General features: G+C 44.9%; 1 pseudogene; it reads right to left on the bottom strand.

Annotated features, from left to right (window-relative positions):
- Nucleotides 1–491: 491 nt before the first annotated feature.
- On the bottom strand, nt 492–3238 carry LOC118355286 (chitotriosidase-1-like; annotated as a pseudogene).
- Nucleotides 3239–16697: the final 13459 nt, after the last annotated feature.

Genomic DNA, 16697 nt, shown 5'->3' with positions numbered 1-16697 from the left:
CAGCTGCACCCCCCCCCACCCCCCTCCGCCACCCCAAGGCAAAGAAAGGCTCTTCTCTGCTGCCACCTAGTGCTGGTCCTGGGAATGACACCTGGGCGGAGGCGGGGTGGCGGGAGCGCGCCCGGGAGGTCACGGGGCCCTGAAAGCGGCCCACGGAGCGCGGTGGGACACGCGGGGCCCGTCACAGCCTGGAGGGGCGCCGGGAGGCACACAGCCGGGGGCAGGGGGTGCAAACCGCGGGGTATTTCGCAAGTGAAAGAGGCCAGACCTAAAGGACCCCGGGCTGAGAGCAGGATGCTGGGATGTGGGAAGGCGGCAGAGAGGTCCGCAGGGAGCGCTGGGGGGCGGGGGGGGGGGGCAGGCTGCGGAGTGACCCCGGCCCGGGTGGGGGGCCTGGGTGCTCAGCTGCAGGAGGAGCTGCAGGAGGAGCTGAGCACCAGGCTTCTCGGGCACCTGCTCAGCCCTAGACGCTCCGGTCCCCGTCCCGAGGCTTAGGGTGACCCCGGCAGCTCCGCCCTGGTGGAAGGCGTCCTGTTCAACCGGGGCCCATGCTCGGGTTCAGAAGGCTGGCCTGGGGCGGGGACCTCAGGTTCTGGGGTGCCTGGAGGCATATAGGGAAGACCTGGGGAAACAGAGGAATCAGCCAATTCTCTCCCAAGAGATCCCAGCCCACGGGCCAGGCCCACAGGCAATGCCCACAGGCCGGCAGCAGCTCCACAGCTCCCACCCACAGGCAGAGCGCAGCCGGGTTCCCCAGGCAGAGAGCCCGACACCAGCCCCCACCTATGGCTGCAGCACAGCTCAGCAGGAAACACGGGGCGCAGTCAGTGGCCATCTCCCACCTGCACAGGCAAGGGCCACGGGGGGGTGGGTTTGGGGGAGTTGGAGGGGGTGGGGTGGGGGGTGGGTGTTGTGGGGTTGTGGGGGGGTGGGGGTGGGCTGGGGGTGTGTGGGGGGTGGGTGGGTGGGTGCGTGGGTTTGGCACCGCAGGCTGAGGGAAAGGTCTTTGAAAAGGGAGGAGCAATGGGGATCCCTGGGTGGCGCAGCGGTTTAGCGCCTGCCTTTGGCCCAGGGCGCGATCCTGGAGACCCCGGATCGAATCCCACGTCGGGCTCCCTGCATGGAGCCTGCTTCTCCCTCTGCCTGTGTCTCTGCCTCTCTCTATCTCTCTTTGTGTCTCTCATGAATGAATGAATGAATGAATGAATAAAAATCTTTAAAAAAAAAAAAGGGGGGGAGGAGCAAGTTGCAGCTCCCAGGCTGAGGGCCCAGAGGGAAGCCCCACTTAACCAATACCCTCGACAGGCATTGCTGCAGTTAGAAAGGGGAAGAAGAGCCTGGAAAAAGAATGGTTTCTTTCTTTCTTCTTTCTTTCTTTCTTTCTTTCTTTCTTTCTTTCTTTCTTTCTTTCTTTCTTTCTTTCTTTCATGAGAGACAGAGAGAGAGAGAAAGAGAGAGAGGGAGGCAGAGGGAGAAGAAGGCTCCATGCAAGGAGCCCGACATGGGACTCGATCCTGGGTCTCCAGGATCACACCCTGGGGTGAAGACAGCGCTAAACTGCTGAGCCACCCAGGCTGCCCCTGGTCCAGATTTTAGATGGGATAAGTGACTCTGGAATCCTCTTGTCTCAACAGGAGCATGGCCTGGGGTGAGGGTGAGGGTGGAGACGTGAGGAGTGGATGGGTGTGCACTTCCCTAGGTTGGAAGCTTTAACATCTCCATCTTTTCTGGGCTGAGCCGCTGTGTTTGGGGACACTGCCTGCAGTTGTAATGAATCCAGTTACCTTAGGGATGACTTAGCTTCCCAGAGATCTGAACAATTTCCTGCCTTTATGTCTTTGTCCTCCCTTGAGGGCCTTCTCTCCTCCACTAGATCCCGAAGTCGTCCCCAGTGAATGACTGTGTGTTCCTTTTAAGGGGGCTTCCCTGCCTCCTAAGCCTGCCTGGGGGTTATGGCCTGCCCTGCCGGGAGGCCAGGACTAAAAGGTAGGGGGCTGGTCTGGGGCCTGCCCACATTCTCTGCTTTCAGGCTTTCCCAAAGATCCCTTTTCCCAACTCCTCCAACCAGGATCATGCTCCCTTCTCAATCCTCCCAGAGCCCTTTGTCTACACCTCCAGGAAGACCTGCCACTATCTACCCTGCATCATAATGGATATGACCTGTCCAGACGAACAAGTGCAGGTGCCTTTGCAGGAGTTCATGATCTCATGAGGGAGAGAGGCATGAAATACGTAAATGCACTAGTTTTGAGTCACCAATACTGGGCAGGAATTGAGGTGGAGGGAATGTTATGTAAATAAATCAAAATGTCTATAATTTGAACATGCCCCCAAATATTGTCAGTGAGCTGAATAAAATACTGCCCTGTATGTCTTTCTCCTCTTCATGTATCTGTGGAATTTGCATTTTATTAAATACAGATATGTAATAAAATTCAAATACTTTCAAGAGTGGTACTCAACGTAGAACAACTGTTTGCGATTGTGTCTTTTCTTATTCAATCAGTGGTGAAAATACAAAATACTATCCCATGAAGATCTGTGAAATGTTGAGATATTTTAAAGGAGACTCCTCTTTGAGAGGTTCTGAATGCCATCATTCAGTGTCATCGTCAGGCTTGGGCCCATCCTGGACCACCCCTCCCGGCAGGGCTGGGCCTTACTTTGGCTTTGAAGCTCTGCACGTCATCAAAACCCACCCACTGGTTGCCCTGGAAGGCATAGGGCACCTTCAGGTCCTTGATTCAGTGGCCCCCGTCCAGGAGCAGATCTGTAGGGGAGAGGGCAGAGCTGGGGAGGATGCGGCAGGCACTTCTGGTGCCAGTGCCTCCTTGCCCAGAGGAGACTGGAGATTGGACAAACTCCTGTCTGCGGGAGCCGGCAGGACCTCAGAGGCTCTAGACTGCATGACCCAGAACCCTAGATTCGATGAGGCCCTGGGGCCTAACCATAATCCAAATGGACACATACGGGTGGAATCGACCCAGCCAGAACTCACCATGCCTGGCATCTGCATTCAGAAACTATGGGAGAAGTGCGGTCCCCAACCCCGCCCATCCTGGGGATGGCTGTGGGTTTTGCACCTCATACTAAGCCAGCAGCTGTCCCTCTTTGGAGAAGGGGCTGGGGGTTCCAGGCATTGTGGCTGGGGAACCCACTCTGGTATCTTATGGGGAGGCCAGGGTGACAGACCACCCATAGGTGGGCATGCCAAGGATCAGTGGGCAGGCAGGGACCCCTTGAGGCACAATGGAAATGCGATGTACATAAAACAGAGAATTAAGAATTCCGTGATTGGAAATTTCAAATACCTTCTTTTTTTTAAATTTTTATTTATTTATGATAGTCACAGAGAGAGAGAGAGAGAGAGAGAGGGAGAGGCAGAGACACAGGCAGAGGGAGAAGCAGGCTCCATGCACCGGGAGCCCGATGTGGGACTCGATCCCGGGTCTCCAGGATCGCGCCCTGGGCCAAAGGCAGGCGCCAACCCGCTGCGCCACCCAGGGATCCCTCAAATACCTTCTAATATTAGGGAGAGAACCTATCTCAGCAGAGGAGAAAAAAATTATTAATACATGTCCGGTATAGATTAAGCTCAGGATACGGTTACGGGTTAGGGATAGGGTTAGATGCAGGGGTTAGGGATAGGGGTTAGGGTTAGAGTTACAGGGTTATGGGGTTAGGCAGTTAAGCTGTTAGGGTGTTAGAGTGAGCATTTTGCGGTGTTACCGTGAAGAATTAGGTTTAGGGTGATAGGGTTAGAATGTAAGGGTGTTAGGGTTAGAGTTAGGGCAAGGAGAAAGTCAGGGGGAGGGTGACGGTTCGGGTTCGGGTTAAGGTTCGGGTTAGGGTTCAGGGTAAGGGATCGGGGTTAGGGTTAGGATTCGGGGTTAGGATTTGGGGTTCGGGTTAGGGTTTGGGGTTCAGGTTCGGATTGGGGGTTAGGATTCGAGTTCGGATTGGGGATAGGGTTAGGGTTACGGTTAGGGGTTAGGGTTTGGGATAGGGTAAGGGTTAGGGTTAGGGGTTAGGGTTATGGTTAGTGTTAGGGTTGGGTTAGTGTTAGGGTACGGGGTAGGGTTAGGGTGAGGGGTAGGATTAGGGTTAGGGTTAGAGTGTTAGGGTTAGGGTTAAGGTTAGGGTTAGGGGTTAGGGTTAGAGGGTTAGGGTTAGGGTTAGCGTGAGGGGTTAGGAGTTAGGGTTAGGGTTAGGGATTAGGGTTGGGGTTAGGGTTAGGGGTTAGGGTTAGGGGTTAGGGGTTAGGGTTAGGGTTTAGAGTTAGAAAGTTAGGGTTAGAGGGTTAGTGCTAGGGTTTGGGTTAGGGGTTAGGGGTTAGGGTTAGGTTAGGTTAGGGGTTAGGGGTTGGGCGTTAGGGTTAGGGTTAGGGTTTAGGGTTTAGGGTTAGGGTTAGGGTTAGAGGGTTAGGGTTAGAGGGTTACAGTTAGGGTTAGGGTTAGGGTTAGGGGTTAGGGGTTAAGGGTTAGGGTTCGGTTTAGGGTTGGGGTTAGGGTTAGGGGTTAGGGTTAGGATTAGGGTTTAGAGTTAGAGGGTTACGGTTAGAGGGTTAGGCTTAGGGTTAGGGTTAGGGTTAGAGTGTTAGGGTTAGGGTTAAGGTTAGGGTTAGGGGTTAGGGTTAGGTTTACGGTAGGGTGAGGGTTGGGGTTAGGGTTAGTTTTAGGGGTTAGGGTTAGAGTGTTAGGGTTAGGGTTAAAGTTAGGGTAAGGGGTCAGGGTTAGGGTTACGGTTAGGGTGAGGGTTAGGGTTAGGGTACAGGTTAGGGCTAGGGTTAGGTTTAGGGTATCGGTTAGGGTTAGGGTATGGGTTAGGGTTAGGATTAGGTTTAGGGAAAGGGTTAGGGTACAGGTTAGGGTTAGAATTAGGGTTAGGGCACCAGTTACGGGACGGTTTAGGGTAAGGCTTAGGGTACGGGATAGTGTTATAGTACAGGTTAGGATACGGGTTAGAGTACGGGTTACGGTTAGGGTTAGCGTTCGGTTAGGGTTGGGTATTGGTTAGATTTTGGGTATGGGATAAGGTTAGGGTACGGGTTAGGGTATGGATTAGGGTTAGTGGTTAGGGCTTAAGGTTAAGGTTAGGGTACTGGTTAGGGTTAGGGTCAGGGTTAGGTTTAGGGCTAGGTGTTAGGGTTAGGGTTAGGGTTAGGGTTCTGGTTAGGGTTAGGGTTAGGGTACGGGTTACGGTACGGGTTAGGGAACTGGTTAAGAATAGGTTTAGTGTATTGGTTAGCGTAAGGGATAGTGTTAGGGTTAGGGTTCTGGTTAGGGTTAGGGTAAGGGTACAGGTTAGGGTGAGGGTATGGGATAGGGTACGAGTTAAGGTTAGGTTACGGTTAGGGTACGGGTTTGGGTTCGGGTACAGGTTAGGGTACGGGTTAGGTTAGGGTTAGGGATAGGGTTTAGGGTTAGGTTATGGGTTAGGTTTAGGGTTAGGGTTAGGTTATGGGTTAGGGTATGGGTTAGGCTATGGGTTAGGGTACGAGTGAGGGTACGGTTAGGGTTAGGGTTAGGGTTAGGGTACGGGTTAGGGTTGGCTAGGGGTTAGGGTTAGGGTATGGGTTAAGGTTAGGGTATGGGTTAGGGTACAGGTTAGGTTACGGGTTAGGGTAAGGAGTTAGGGGTTAGGGGTATGGTGAGGGTTAGAGTACAGGTTAGGGTTAGGTTTAGAGTTAGGTTTGGGTTTAGGGTTAGGATTAGGGTATGGGTTAGGGTTAGGGTATGGGTTAGGTTACAGGTTAGGTTAGGGTACAGGTTAGTGTACAGTTTAGGGTTAGGTTTAGGGTTAGTGTACGGATTAGGGTTAGGTTAGGTTTAGGGTACGGTTTAGGGTTAGGTTTAGGGTTTAGGGTTAGCATTAGGGTACGGATTAGGGAACGGTTTAAGGTACGGTTTAGGGAATGGGTATGGTTAGGGTTAGGGTTAGGGAACGGGTTAGGGTGAGGGTTAGGGTTAGGGGTTAAGGTTAGGGTTAGTTTCAGGGTTAGGGTTCGGGTTAGCTAGGGTACGGGTTAGGGTGAGGATTAGGGTACGGGTTAGGGTACGAGTTAGGGTACGGGTACGGGTACGGGTTAGGTTAGGGATAGGGTTACGGGTTAGGGTTCGGGTTGGGCACAGGTTAGGATACAGATTAGGGTTAGTGGTTAGGGGTTAGGGTTAGGGTTAGGTTAGGGTATGGGTTAGGTTTAGGGTCAGGGTTAAGGTTAGTGTAAGGGGTTAGGGTTAGGGTTAGGGGTTAGGGGTTAGGGTTAAGGTTAGGGTTAGGGGTTAGGGGTTAGAGTGAGGGTACGGATTAAGGTACCGGTGAGGGAACGGGGTAGGGTTAGGGTTAGAGTACGGGTTCGGGTACGGGATAGGGTTAGGGTTAAGGTTAGGGTTAGAGTTAGGGTACGAGTTAGGCATAGGGTACAGGTAGGGTTAGGGTTACGTAAGTGTAGGGGTTAGGGTTCGGGTACGGATTAGGGTACGGGATAAATTTAGTTTAGGGTTAGGTTTCGTGTTTGGGTTTCGGTATGCGTTAGGGTTAGGGTTAGGTTAGGGTTTAAGGGTTAGGGTTAGGGTTAGGGTTAGGATTAGGGTTAGAGTGTTAGGGTTAGGGTTAGGGTTAGGGGTTATGGTTAGGGTTAGGGTATGGTTAGCTTTAGGGGTAGGGTTACGGTATGGGTTAGGGTATGGATTAGGCTACGGATTAGGGTACGGGTGAGGGTACGGGTTAGGGTTAGGGTTAGGGTACGGGTTAAAGTACGGTTTAGGGTAGAAGTTAAGGTTAGGGGTAGGGTTATGGTTAGGTTAGGGTATGGGTTAGAGTACGGGTTAGGGTACGGTTTAGGGTTAGGGTGAGGGTACGGGTTGGGGTACGGTATAGGTTACGGGTAAGGGTTAGGGTATGGGTTAGTGTAGGGGTTAGGGTACGGGTCAGGTTTGGGTAGGGGTTAGGGTTAGGGTACAGGTTAGGGTACGTGTTAGGGTACAGGTTAGGGTTAGTTGTTGGGTTAGGGTTAGGGTAAGGTTAGGGTTAGGGTATGGGTTAGAGTACGGTTTAGGGTACTGGTTAGGGTATGGTGAGGGTACGGGTTATGGTACCGGTTAGGGTACGGGTTAGGGTTAGGTTTAGGGTTAGGATACGTGTTTGGGTATGGGTTAGTGTACGGGATAGGGTTAAGTTTAGGGTACGGTTTAGGGTATGCGTTAGGGTTAGTGTTAGTGTTAGGGTACGGGTTAGGTTTAGGATTAGTGTACGGGTTAGTGTACAGGTTATGGTACGGGTTAGGGTACAGTTTAGGGTTAGGGTATGGTTTAGGGTTAGGTTACGGGTTAGGGTAAAGGTTAGGGTACGGTTTAGGGGTGGGGTTTAGGGGTTAGATTTAGCGTTTGGGTATGGGTTAGGGTAAGGGTTAGGGTCATGTTCAGTTTAGGGTTATGGTTAGGGTAGCGGTTAGGGTTAGGGTTAGGGTACGGGTTAGGGTACGGGATAGGGTACGGGTTAGGGTATGGGATAGGGTAAGGGTTAGGAGTTAGAGTTAGGGTTTAGGGTTCCAGTTAGTGTACCTGTTAGGGTACAGATTAGCGTTAGGGTACAGGTTAGTGTTTGGGTACGGGTTAGGGTATGGGTTAGCGTAAGGGTTAGGAGTTAGAGTTAGGGTTAGGGTTGTGGTACGGGTTAGGGTAAGGGTTAGGGTTAGGTTTTCAGTTAGGGTTAGAGTAAGGGTATGGGTTAGGGTTAGGGGTAGGGTTAGGGTACGGGTTAGAGTACGGGTTAGGGTAAGGGTTAGGATTAGGGTTAGGGTACGGGTTAGGGTACGGTTAGGGTTAGGGTACGGGTTATGTTTAGGGTAAGGGTTAGGGTTGGGTTAGGGTTAGGGTACGGGTTAGGGTACGGGATAGGGTACGGTTTAAGGTTAGGGTGCATGGGTCCCGGCATTGATTGCATCTCAGTCAGTCAGAGGGGATCCCTGGGTGGCGCAGCGGTTTGGTGCCTGCCTTTGGCCCAGGGCAAGATCCTGGAGACCTGGGATTGAGTCCCAGATCAGGCTCCCGGTGCATGGAGCCTGCTTCTCCCTCTGCCTGTGTCTCTGCCTCTCTCTCTCTCTGTGACTATCATAAATAAATTTAAAAAAAAAGAACTCAGTCAGAGAAAGACAGATACCAAATACCATACAATTGCATTCACATGTGAATTTTAAGAAACCAAACAAACTGGCAAAGGGGAGAAGGGTGGGATGATAGAAGCAAACCAAGAAACACACTTAACCACAGAGAATAAACTAATAAATACCAGAGGAGGCGGAGGGGGGTAGGGAATCAGGGGATGGGGATAGTGGAGGGCACCTATGACCAGTACCAGGCGTTGTATGCAAGGTTTGAATCACTATGTGGTAAACCTGAAACTATAAACCTGAAACTGTGTTTACAAACAGGAATTCAAGTAAAACTTAAAAATAATTATTGGTAGTATTGATGAAACATGTGCGCACAAGAGATAAAATCAGAAAGGCAACTGAAAATCCAAATGGAGTATTTAGAGCCACAAATCCCCTCCTTAGCTCAGCTCAGGAGAAGCCTGCCATGCCTATTCTCACGCCAGCAGAAGCCTGGATTTTGATTCTCTGGGGAGGCCACTGACTTGGTGGAGTCAGGCTATCTTTGAACCCAAAACCTAAATAGAGTGCCTAAAACTAAACTGCCCAAGATACTAGGAGTCCCAGTGCAGGCACATGCCAAGACCCAAACTCTAACCATACACAGACATAACCCTAACCCTACACTTAATCCTAATGTTAACCTAACCCTTAAACAAGATCTATCACTAATCGACAACCAAACAAACCCCAAGACTGAAACACCTTCACTGAACCTTCCTGGCAATGCTCACCGTAACTCCTAAACCTATTCTAAACCCTTAACCCTGACCCCTACCTTAAATCTAACCCTAACCCTAACCTCTAACCCTAAACTTAACTTAATGTACTCAAATCCTATTCCTAACCTTAACCAGTACCCAAACACTAACACTCTAGTACTAATGCTATCTCATACCCCAAACTGTACCCTAACCCGTACCCTAAAACTAACCCCTAACACACTCCCTAACTGTATCTCTTACCCTTTTCCAAAACCGTACCCTGACCCTGACCCTGACCTAACCCTAAGCCCTAACCAAACAATAACCATAACCCTAGCCCTAACACCTATCCTAACCCTAACCCTCGCCCTAACCCTAAACCTAGCCCTAACTTTAACCCTTACCCCTCACCCTAAACTCTAACCCTAACTCACACCCTAACTCCTAACCCTAACTGCAAACCTAAGCCCAACCCTAACTCTAACCATAACCCTAACCCCAACTCCTAACCTCCTGCCCTAATCCCTAGAGCCTAATCCCTAATCCTAACTCTAAATCCTATCCCTAACCCTAACCCCCATCCTAACTCTTAACTATTGACCATTACCCTTATGCCTCACATAACCTCTAATCCTTAACCATAAGCATAATCACTAACCCCTAACATCTAACCTAAGGCTAACCACCAACTGCCTCCCCTCCCCTGACCCTACCATTCATTCTACTCATTCACTTACCCTGTGGTTCTGAGGAGTCCCTTCTGATGTGGACGTGACCCCCAACAACGCCTCCAGAGTCCTCCAGGGGGTCCTGAGGAAGCAGGGCTCCTGTGAGTGGGGACATGGCCCCACGTGTTCCTGAGTCATAGTCAGCATGTCCTGAGGACGCTGGGTCTCCTGTCCCTGTGGACTATGCCTCACATCCTCTGGAAGCCTCACAGCAGGTCCTCAGGAAACCGGGGGCTCCTGTCAGCCTGGACATGGCCCCATGGCCCCCAGAAAACTCACCGTGGGTCCTGAGGGGGCTGTGGGTTCCTGTCAGCATAGACGTAGCCCCATATTTCCCGAAGCCAAAGTGCAGGTCCTGAGGAGGACGGGGGTCCTGTCAGTGTTGACGTGACCCCACATTTTCCTCAAGCCTCACCATAAGACCTGAGGAGGCTGGGGGCTCCTGTCAGCATGGATGTGGCCCCAAATCTTCCCAAACCTTCACAGTGGGTCCTGAGGATGCTGGAGACTCCTGTGAGTGTGGATGCGGCACCCACATTTTTCTTAGGCCTCACCACAGGCCCTGACAAGGCTGGGGTCTTCTGTCCACATGGACGCATCCCCATATTTCCCCAAGTCTACACCGGGGGTCCTGAGGAAATCAGTGTCCTGTTGTGTCACTGTGGCCCCACGTCCTCCCGAAGCGTCACCAAGGGTTCTGAGGAGGCCGGGGCTCCTGTCACCGTGAATGTGGCCCAGAGCTTCCAAAGCCTCAACTTATGTCCTGAGGGGCCCGGGAGCTCCTGCCAGAGTGGACGTGGCTCCACATCTTCCTGAAGCATCTCCTCGGGTCGTGAGGCGGCCCAGGGGCTCCTGTCAGCGTGGATACGGGCCCACATCTTCCTGAAGCCTCCCCGGGGGTCCTGAGGCGTCTCAGGGGCTCCTGTCTGCATGGATGTGGGCCCACAATTTCCAAAAGCCTCCCCGCGGGTCCTGAGGCATCCCAGGGCTCCTGTCAGCGTGGATGCGGGCCCACATCATCCTGAAGCTTCACCGAAGGTCCTGAGGAGACCGGGGCTCCTGTCAGCGTGAACGCAGCCCAATTTCCCCCTAAAGACTCCCCGTGGGTCCTGAGGAGGCTGCGGCTCATCAGCGTGGATGGGTCCCCACCTCCTCCTCAGGCCTCCCCAGCACAGACTGGCCCCTGTTAATGTAGGCAGACGAGGCCTACTGTGCATGCGCGCCCCCTGGGTGGGACCTGGGCTCGGGCGCCCCCTGCGGGACACTCAGGCGCTGCACTAGGCTGTACAGGAAGTGACAGGCACTCCAGGGGCCGCACCTGCCTCCTTCCAGGCTCCAGCTGCGGCCTGGTAGCTTCAGAAACGTCTCACTGATACGGAGCCCAACACCCGGCTTCCCAGAAATACTATTTTCGATTCGATTTGATTTGATTTGATAATTTTCCATTCGATTCGTTTTGATTTGATTCAATTCGAGTACTTTCGATTTGATTTGATTCGATTCGATTCCTTTCAATTCGATTCGATTCTTTTCAATTCTTTTCAATTCGATTCAATTCGATTATTTTCGATTCGATTCGATTCGTTTTTTTTGGAATCGATTCGATTCTTTTCGATCGACTCTTTTAAATTCAATTCGATTCTTTTTGCTTTGATTCAATTCGATTCTTTTCGATTTGATTCGATTCTTTTCGATCGACTCTTTGATTTGATTCGATTCATTTCGATTCAATTCTATTCGATTTCTTTCGATTCTTTTCGATTTGATGGATATGATTCGATTCTTTTCGATTCAATTTGATTCAAATCTCTATTTGATTCGATTCGATTCGATGCTATTCAATTCATTTCGATTCGATTCTATTCCATTCGATGCGATTTTTTCAATTCGATTCGATTCTTTAAGATTTGATTTGATTCGATTCTTTTCGATTCCATTTGAATAGATTCGATTATTTTCAATACGATTTGATTCGATTATTTTCGATTCAATTCGATTTTTTCGAATCGATTCGATTCTTTTCGATCGACTCTTTTCTATTCGATTCGATTCTTTTCTATTCGATTCAATTCGATTCTTTTCGATTTGATTTGATTCTTTTCGATCGACACTTTTCGATTCGATTTGATTCATTTTGATTCGATTCTTTTTGATTCATCGATTTGATCCTTTTCAATTCGATTCGATTGTTTCAATTCGATTCGATTCTTTTTTTCGAATCGATTCGATTCTCCTCGACCGACTCTTCAATTCGATTCGATTCTTTTCGATTTGAGTCTTTTTGATTCGATTCGATTCGTTTTGATTTGATTCGATTCGATTTCTTTCAATTCGATTCTTTTCGATTCGATCGATATGACTCGATTCTTTTTGATTCGATTTGATTCGAATCTCTTCTATTTGATTCAATTGATTCGATTCTTTTCAATTCAATTCGATGCTTTTCGATTCATTTCTATTCGATTCGATGCAATTTTTTCAATTTGATATGATTCTTTATGATTCGATTCGATTTTCGCTTTGATTCAATTAGATTCTTTTCGATTTGATTCGATTCTTTTCAATCGACTCTTTGATTCGATTCATTTCGATTCAATTCGATTCGATTTCTTTCGATTCGATTCTTTTCGATTTGATGGATATGATTCGATTCTTTTCGATTTGATTTGATTCAAATCTCTATTCGATTCGATTCGATTCGATTCGATGCTATTCAATTGATTTCGATTCGATTCTATTCCATTCGATGCGATTTTTCAATTCGATTCGATTCTTTAAGATTTGATTCGATTCGGTTCTTTTCGATTCGATTTGAATAGATTCGATTCTTTTCAATACGATTTGATTCGATTATTTTCGATTCAATTCGATTTTTTCGAATCGATTCGATTCTTTTCGATCGACTCTTTTCTATTCGATTCGATTCATTTCGATTCGATTCTTTTTGATTCGTCGATTTGATCCTTTTCAATTCGATTTGATTCTTTGCGATTCGATTCTTTTCGATTCAATTTGATTCGTTTCGATTCGATTCGATTATTTTCGATTCGATTCGATTATTTTCTATTTGATTCGTTTTGATTCGATTATTTTCGATTTGATTCGTTTCGATTAGATTATTTTCGATTCGATTCGTTTCAATTCGATACGATTCGATTAATTTCAATACGATTCAATTAGATTATTTTCGATTCGATTCGATTCGATTTGAACCATTCGATTCGATTATTTTCGATTCAATTCGATTCGATTCGATTATTTTCGATTCGATTCGTTTCAATTCGATTCCATTCGATTATTTTCTTTTTTTTTTTATTATTTATTTATGATATTCACACAGAGAGAGAGAGAGAGAGAGGCAGAGACACAGGCAGAGGGAGAAGCAGGCTCCATGCACTGGGAGCCCGACGTGGGATTCGATCCCGGGTCTCCAGGATCGCGCCCTGGGCCAAAGGCAGGCGCCAAACCGCTGCGCCACCCAGGGATCCCTCATTCGATTATTTTCGATTCGACTCGATTTGATTCGATTTGTTTCGATTCGATTCGATTAATTTCTATTCGATTCAATTCGATTCGATTCAATTATTTTCGATTTGATTCGTTTCGATTTGATTCGATTCTTTTCGATTCCTTACAATTCGATTCGATTATTTTCGATACTTTTCAATTCGATTCGATTATTTTCGATTCGATTCCATTCGATTCTTTTTTTCGAATCGATTCGATTCTTTTCGATCGACTCTTCAATTCGATTCGATTCTTTTCGATTTGATTCGATTCGATTCTTTTCGATTTGAGTCTTTTCGATTCGATTCGATGCCTTTCAATTCATTTCTATTCGATTCTATTCGATGCGATTTTTTCAATTCAATTCGATTCGATTCTTTTCGATTCGATTTGATTTGAATCGATTCGATTTTTTTTCGATACGATTCGATTCGATTATTTTCGATTCGATTCAATTCGATTATTTTCGATTCGATTCGTCTCAATTTGATTCGATTCGATTATTTTCTTTTTTTTCGATTCTATTATTTTCGATTCGATTTGTTTCCATTCGATTTGATTCGATTATTTTCGTTTAGATTCGTTTCGAATCGATTATTTTCGAATTGATTTATTTTGATTCGATTCGATTCGAATATTTTCGATTTGAGTCGTTTGGATTCGATTATTTTCGATTCGATTCGTTTCAATTCGATTCGTTTCGATTCGATTCGTTTCGATTCAATTCGATTCGATTAATTTCAATTCGATTTGATTCGATTATTTTCGATTCGACTCAATTCGATGCGATTCTTTTTGATTCGATTCTTTTCGATTCCTTTCAAGTCGATTCAATTCTTTTCAATTCGATTCGATTCGATTCTTTTTTTCGAATCGATTCGATTCTTTTTAACCGACTCTTCAATTCGATTCGATTCTTTTCGATTTGAGTCTTTTTGATTCGATTCGATTCGTTTTGATTTGATTCGATTCGATTTCTTTCAATTCGATTCTTTTCGATTCGATCGATACGACTCGATTCTTTTTGATTCGATTTGATTCAAATCTCTTCTATTTGATTCAATTGATTCGATTCTTTTCAATTCAATTCGATGCTTTTCGATTCATTTCTATTCGATTCGATGCAATTTTTTCAATTTGATTTGATTCTTTATGATTCGATTCGATTAGATTATTTTTGATTCAATTCGATTCGATTATTTTCTATTCGATTTGTCTCAATTCGATACGATCCGATTATTTTCGTTTCCTTTCAATTCGATTCGTTTCGATTCGATTAATTTCTATTCAATTCGATTATTTTCGATTCAATTCGTTTCGATTCGATTCAATTATTTTCGATTCAATTCGATTCGATGAATTTCGATTCGATTTGATTCGATTATTTTCGATTCGATTCATTTCGATTATTTTCGATTTGATTCGTTTTGATTAAATTATTTTCATTTCGAATCATTTCGATTCGATCGATTCGATTACATTATTTTCGATTCGATTCATTTCTATTCGATTCAATTAGATTATTTCGATTCAATTCGTTTTGATTATTTTCGATTCGATTCGATTCAATTATTTTCGATACGTTTCGATTTGATTTGATTCGATTATTTTCTATTTGAATCGATTCGTTTCGATTATTTTTGATTCAATTCGATTCGTTTCAATTATTTTCGATTCGATTTGTTTCGATTCGATATTTTCGATTTGATTCGTTTTGATTATTTTTGATTCGATTCGTTTCGATTGGATTCGACTCGATTATTTTCGATTCGATTTGCTTTGATTCGATTCGATTCGATTATTTTCAATTCGATTCATTTCGATTTGATTATTTCGATTCGATTCGATTCGATTATTTTTTATTCAATTTGTTTTGATTCTATTCAATTTGGTTATTTTCGATTCGATTCAATTCCATTCGTTTTGATTCGATTCGATTAATATCGATTCGATTCGTTTCGAGTATTTTCAATTAGATTCGTTTTGATTCAATTATTTTCGATTCGATTCGTTTCGATTCGACTATTTTCAATTCGATTTGATTCGACTCGTTTATTTTCGATTCGTTTCAATTTGTTTCGATTCGATTCGATTTGATTTGATTATTTTCGGTTTGATTCATTTCGATTCGATTAGATTCAATTATTTTCTATTCGAATCGTTTTACGATTTGATTTACGATTCGATTCGATTATATTCGATTCGATTCATTTCGATTCGATTTGATTCGATTATTTTCGAATCGTTTCTATTCGATTACATTATTTTCTACTCGATTCATTTCTATTGGATTCAATTCGATTATTTTGATTCAATTCGATTTGATTTTTTTAGATTCGATTCGATTCAATTATTTTTGATTCGTTTCCATTCGATTCATTTCAAATGGATTATTTTCTATTTCAATCGATTCGTTTTGATTATTTTCGATTCGATTCATTTCGATTCTATTCGATTCAATTAATTTCAAATCGATTCAATTCGATAATTTTGATTCAATTCGTATCGATTTGATTCGATTATTTTCGATTCGATTCGTTTCGATTCAATTATTTTCGATTTGATTCGTTTCGATTCGATTCAATCCAATTATGTTCGATTCAATTCGATTCAATTATTTTCGATTTGATACGATTCGATTTTATTCGATTTGATTAATTTCGATTTGATTCGATACGATTCTTTTAATTTCGGTTCGATTCGATTGATTTGATTATTTTTGATTCGATTCGTTTCGATTCGATTCGATTCGCCTATTTTCCATTCGATTTGTTTCTATTCGATTATTTTCTATTCAAATCGGTTCGATTCAATTCGTTTCGAACCGATTTGATTCGATTCGATTATTTTCGATTCGATTCGTTTCGATTTGATTTATTTTTGATATGTTTCGATTCGATTATTTTCTATTTGTTTCGATTTTATTTGATTCAATTATTTTTTATTTGATTCGTTTTGATTCGATTATTTTCGATTCGGTTCGATTTGACTCGATTCGAATATTTTCGATTCGAGTCGTTTCGATTTGATTATTTTCGATTCGATTCATTTCGATTCGATTATTTTCTATTTGATTCAATTCGATTCGATTCAATTATTTCGTTCCGATTCATTTCGATTCGATTCGATTAATTTCGATTCGATTCGTTTTGATGCCATTCGATTCGATTCAATTCGATTCGATTTGATTCGATTCGATTATTTTCGATTCAATTCGTTTCAATTTGATTCGATTCGATTATTTTCAATTCAATTCGACTAATTTCGATTCGATTCGAATCGATTCGATTCGATACGATTATTTTCGATTCGATTCATTTCTATTTGATTCGATTCTATTATTTTCGATTCGATTCGAGTCAATTCGGTTAATTTCTATTCTATTCGATTCGACTCGTTTCGATTATTTTCGATTCGATTCGATTCAATTCAATTATTTTTGATTTGATTCGATTGGATTATTTTCGATTCGATTTGTTTCGATTCGATTATTTTCGACTTGATTCGATTCGATTACTTTTTATTCGATTCGATTCGATTATTTTCGATTTGATTAGTTTCGATTCGATTCGATTATTTTCGATATAATTTGTTTCGATTTGTTTC

The sequence above is a fragment of the Canis lupus genome, chromosome 7 (assembly GCF_003254725.2).
Source record: "Canis lupus dingo isolate Sandy chromosome 7, ASM325472v2, whole genome shotgun sequence".
Classification (NCBI taxonomy): domain Eukaryota; kingdom Metazoa; phylum Chordata; class Mammalia; order Carnivora; family Canidae; genus Canis; species Canis lupus.
The sequence above is the reverse complement of the archived record's forward strand: the minus strand, read 5'-3'. Positions and strand labels throughout refer to the sequence as shown.